The sequence below is a fragment of the Dama dama genome, chromosome 18 (genome assembly GCF_033118175.1).
Source record: "Dama dama isolate Ldn47 chromosome 18, ASM3311817v1, whole genome shotgun sequence".
In the NCBI taxonomy this organism is placed as follows: domain Eukaryota; kingdom Metazoa; phylum Chordata; class Mammalia; order Artiodactyla; family Cervidae; genus Dama; species Dama dama.
In genome coordinates, this window is record NC_083698.1 from 44665903 (window position 1) to 44671858 (window position 5956).

General features: G+C 42.1%; 1 pseudogene; it reads right to left on the reverse strand.

Annotated features, from left to right (window-relative positions):
* Positions 1-1172: 1172 nt before the first annotated feature.
* LOC133072211 (GTP-binding nuclear protein Ran-like) lies at positions 1173-2162 on the reverse strand (annotated as a pseudogene).
* Between the last annotated feature and the right edge of the window lie 3794 nt (positions 2163-5956).

Here is a 5956-nt window from a genome sequence, read left to right on the forward strand (position 1 = left end):
TCTTAGTTGCCTGACCAGGGATCAAACCCATGATCCCTGCATTGGAAACTCAGAGTGTTAACCACTGGACCACCAGAGAAATCCCAAAATGGATTTTTTTAAAATGAATCTATTAATATTTATTCATCATTTTAACAAATTTAAATATATCCAATTTTACCCTTTATAGTCCATTTTTCCATATACTTAAAAGGGATCCTTCCCTGCTTTTAGGTAGGAAAGTAGTCATTCAAGGATAATTGGACATTTCTTTAAAGCACTTTGGTAAACGGAACTATAGTACAGTAGTATTTACAAGAGCAAAATAGCTTGTCTTGATTTCTAATTGCTACAGTATGGTATCAGTGAGATCAAACTTAGGCAAGACAGACCCAATTAATGTTTACATGTGGAAACCATACAATATAAGTGGTTAATCTATTGAAAGTTTAGCATTCGGTTCACATCACTGAGAAGCTTACCTAAGATCTTCTTTTATGCTGCAGCATCCTGTGGTATTCTTGCACTGCCCAGAAAAATTCTTTGGGGGGAGAAAAATCATCAAAACTGTGATATAGCCAATGAAATCTTTAATCTTTGATAACCTTTAAAGCTTGGGAGTACTTAACAGCAGGTAAACATGGAACATCTTCCTAGAATACCAACTTTACATTAAATATGTAACATCAAAAAACAAAAAAGTAAACGCACAATTATATTCACTTTTAACAAATGAGATGTCCCTAAGTTCCTGTAACCATTTGTATGAATTCATTGGACTTTGACAAGTTCTACATTATAAAATGGTCACTTTTGCCATAAAATGCAAAGATAATTCTTACCTGTTTGAAACATCTGAAGCAAATGTCACCTTTGACAGGTAACATAAATCTCATCTCTAGGTGACACTACCTAAGCCCAAAGGCAGGTGGGGTAGGTGTTATTTAGCCTAGCTATTGATATTATTTACACCTTTTAACAACTTATCAAATACAATACTGTTGACTTGTTATTACATTTGTGTGAAATAATTCATGTATACAGAAAATTAGGAGCATTTAACCTAACTGACTTCAAATTAAGTGGTAATAGCAAAGGCAATTCAAGTAGTAACATGGTGCAACTTTCCCTGTTAATGGTTTTAAAATGCTCATTTAAATAAAAGATGAGTTCACTTGCTTAGATATTTGAAATACAACTTTATTCTGATTTTAAACGAAAAGGAATGGGAATGACAGTAACAAGCAAGATTCCACATCTCAATATTGTCATGTGACTATAGCAGTCTTATATTTGAAACTCAAGGAGGAAACAACTGTGTTACAAAACACTTAAATATGCAGGTCCAAAAAATGAAGGTATTTTTTTTTAAACTGCCACATTCACTTCAAAGCCCATCCATTTCCTTCAGCATCCAAAGATTAAGCACATGTTCTGCTTAGCTATATAATAAATTGGCAAACACGCTGCACCACTGACATCACAGGACAGCTGCCTATAAAACCAGACTTCCGACGCTGGGCCCCAGCTTCACTTTCTCACAGGTCATCATCTCCATCCGGGAGAGAAGTTGTCTGAGCAACCTCTAAATCGGCTCATACTGTGCTGCCAAGGCTGGGTTCATGACCACTTCTGGCGGGGCAAGAGCAGGCATGGTGACAAACTCTAAGTTAGAGTCTCCAATCAGTTTCCTAGCAAGCCAAAGGAAGGGCTTTTCAAAGTTGTAGCTACTTTTGGCAGAAATGTCATAGTACTGAAGCTTCTTCTTTTGGTGGAAGACAACTGACTTTGCCTTAACCTTTCTGTCCTTAATATCTACTTTGCTGCCACACAACACAATTGGGATGTCCTCACACACTCGTACCAGATCTCTATGCCAGTTAGGCACATTCTTGTAAGTAACTCTTGATGTTACATCAAACATTATAATGGCACATTGAGCTTGTAGATAATAGCCATCTCTCTGTCCAAAATTTCTTCTGACCAGCTGTATACCATACATTGAACTTAATCAGTCCTCTGTTGGTATGGAACACAAGAGGATGGACCTCAACATTCAAGGTAGCTACATACTTCTCAAATTCACCAGTCAGATGACATTTCACAAATGTAGTTTTTCCAGTACCACCATCACCAACCAATACAAGTTTGAACTGAACTTGGGGCTCTCCTTGGGCAGCCATTGCGATGTTACTTCCCGAAGCGTCTCTGCGCCCGTCTGACTGAGCCCAAAATGGATTTTTAAATCAGATTTTTTCTCAAGATCTATAAAGAAGACTATTTGATTTTTCCCCTTTGATCTGTTAATAGAAAAATAAATCACGAGTCTCCTAATAATACTGAACTCTTTAACCTTGAACTTTTAGAGGGCAGGAGGAACTGTGAGTGTGAAGTTGGGCCTTTAGCTGCACAGACTCTTACCTGAATTAAACATTGGAGATTTTCCCAGAAATAGAGGCTTTTAGGACCATAATCATTTGAGTTAATAGGTGACGTTTATTGTCATTAGGAGAAGAGTGAGGTTAGAAAAACCCAGCATCTCATACTGAAACATTATCATTTGGAATCGTCTCATCAGATGTGTGAAAGAAACAGATCACAAAAATCTGCAAGAAAGGGGAGGAGCCAAGATGGCGGAGGAGTAGGACGGGGAGACCACTTTCTCGCCTACAAATTCATCAAAAGAATAACTGAACGCAGAGCAAACTTCGCAAAACAACTTCTGATCGCTAGCTGAGGTCATCAGGCGCCCAGAAAAGCAGCCCATTGTCTTCGAAAGGAGGTAGGACAAAATATAAAAGATAAAAAGTGAGACAAAAGAGCTAAGGACGGAGATCCGTCCCGGGAGCTCTTAGGCAGCATTGCTTGGGGTAGGGTCCGGGCCTGAGTGCCCTGAGGACAATCGGAGGGAGCTTCTGTGAGTTGCCAACATGAACTGTGGGAGACCAAAGGAGAGAGAGTAAATTAACCGGCCCGAACACACTGCCGGCCGTTCGCAGAACAAAGAGACCGAGAGGGTCCAGAGAGGAGCTCGCAGGCTGCGGACCGGCCCAGCTCCGCGGAGGCAGGAGGCAGGGGGGAGGGGAAGGTCGCGGCGAGACACAGGGCGCAGGCACCCGACCGGCGCGGGCGGGGACTGGGGCTGGGGACGCGAAGGGCAGAAGGCGCGCGCACCCGACTGGCGCCAGCGGAAACTGAGACTGGGTCCGCGGAAGGGAGGGGGCGCGCCACACCTGGGGAGAGTGCGCCCACCAAGCCCCTGGCTGCCTGGACCGCTCTGACGGGGAAGGCACAGAGAGCAGGCGCAGCTTTTCCTTCCGCGCTTTTGTGGAACACCCGAGGGCTGGAACCTCGCGCAGCGCGGGGCGCGCTCCATATAGAACAGCCGGGAGCCTGAGCAGCGCAGATGGAGAGAGCAGCGCCAGCCCCTCCCGGCAGCGCCAGCCCATCCCCGCGGCGCCAGCCCGTCACCACAGCGACAGCCCCTCCCGGCAGCGCCAGCCCCTCCCCGCGGAGCGACGGAACTAGCTGCCTGAATAAGAGTCCACCTCCGCCCGCCTGTGTCAGGGCGGAAATGAGGCTCTGAAGAGACCGGCAAACAGAAGCCAAATAAACAAAGGGAACCGCTTCAGAAGGGACTGGTGCAACAGATTAAAATCCCTCTAGGAAACATTGACTACACCGGAGGAGCCTGTAGATATCGAGAAGCGTAAGCTGGAACGAGGAGCTATCTGAAACTGAGCCGAACCCACACTGACCGCAACAGCTCCAGAGAAACTCCTAGATATAATTTTACTTTTTTCTCTTTTTTTTTTTTCTTTTTTTTTCTTTTTTTTAAATTTTTTTCTTTTTTTTTCTTTTTTCTTTTTTCTCTTTTATTTTCCTTTAAAATCCCCTATTACTCCCCCCATTACTCCTTCACTTTCATTTCCATAGACTTTTACGATTTTTTAATTAGGGGGAAAAAAAAAATTTTTTTTTCTTTTTTTTTTTTTCTTTTTCTTTCCTTTTTTTTTCTTTCCTTTTTCTCTTCTATTTTTCTTTTTCTCTTATTTCTTTTAAAGTCCTCTAGTACTCCTCTACTACTCCTTAATTTTCATTTTCAATACACTATAACCTTACAAAAAAAAAAAAGAGAAGCCCTATTTTTAAACCGAAGATTATTCTCTCCCAATCTTGACTCTCTGTTTTCTACCTCAGAACACCTCTATTTCCTCCTTTCCCCTTCTCTTCCCAATCCAATTCTGTGAATCTTTGTAGGTGACTGGGCTACAGAGAACACTCTGGGAACAGACAGCTGCGTAGATCTGTCTCTCTCCTCTTGAGTCCCCCTTTTTCTCCTCCTGTTCATCTCTATCTCCCTCCTCCCTCTCCTCTTCTTCATGTGACTCTGTGAACCTCTCTGGGTGTCCCTAACGGGGGAGAATCTTTTAGCCATTAACCTAGAAGTTTTCTTATCAGGGCTGTGTAGTTGCAGAAGTCCTGAGACTACAGGAAGAATAAAACTGAAATCCAGAGGCAGGAGACTTAAGCCCAAAACCTGAGAACACCAGAAAACTCCTGACTACAAGGAACTTTAAGTAATAAGTGACTGTCCAAAAGCCTCCATACCTACACTGAAACCAACCACCACACAAGAGCCAATAAGTTTTAGAGCAGGACATACCACGCAAATTCTCCAGCAACGCAGGAACATAGCCCTGAACATCAACATACAGGCTGCCCAAGGTCACACCTAACACATAGACCCATCTCAAAACTCATTACTGGGCACTCCATTGCTCTCCAAAGAGAAGAAATCAAGTTCCACGCACCAGAACACTGACGCAAGCTTCCCTAACCAGGAAATCTCGACAAGCCAATCGTCTAACCCCACCCACTGGGTTAATCCTCCACAACAAAAAGGAACCACAGACCTCCAGAATACAGAAAGCCCACTCCAGATACAGCAATCTAACTAAACAAGATGAAAAGGCAAAGAAATACCCAACAGGTAAAGGAACATGAAAAATGCCCACCAAGTCAAACAAAAGAGGAGGAGATAGGGAATCTACCTGAAAAAGAATTTAGAATAATGATAATAAAAATGATCCAAAATCTTGAAAACAAAATGGAGTTACAGATAAATAGCCTGGAAACAAAGATTGAAAAGATTCAAGAACTGTTTAATAAAGACCTAGAAGAAATAAAAAAGAGTCAATTACAAATGAATAATGCAATGAATGAGATCAAAAACACTTTGGAGGGAACCAAGAGTAGAATAACGGAGGCAGAAGATAGGATAAGTGAGGTAGAAGATAAAATGGTGGAAATAAATGAAGCAGAGAGGAAAAAAGAAAAAAGGATCAAAAGAAATGAGGACAACCTCAGGGACCTCTGGGACACTGTGAAATGCCCCAACATTCGAATCATAGGAGTTCCAGAAGAAGAAGACAAAAAGAAAGGCCATGAGAAAATACTCGAGGAGATAATAGCTGAAAACTTCCCTAAAATGGGGAAGGAAATAGCCACCCAAGTCCAAGAAACCCAGAGAGTCCCAAACAGGATAAACCCAAGGCGAAACACCCCAAGACACATATTAATCAAATTAACAAAGATCAAACACAAAGAACAAATATTAAAAGCAGCAAGGGAAAAACAACAAATAACACACAAAGGGATTCCCATAAGGATAACAGCTGATCTATCAATAGAAACCCTCCAGGCCAGAAGGGAATGGCAGGACGTACTGAAAGTAATGAAAGAGAATAACCTACAAGCTAGATTACTGTATCCAGCAAGGATCTCATTCAGATATGAAGGAGAATTCAAAAGCTTTACAGATAAGCAAAAGCTGAGAGAATTCAGCACCACCAAACCAGCTCTTCAACAAATGCTAAAGGATCTTCTCTAGACAGGAAATGCAGAAAGGTTGTATAAACGTGAACCCAAAACAACAAAGTAAATGGCAATGGGACCACACCTATCAATAATTACC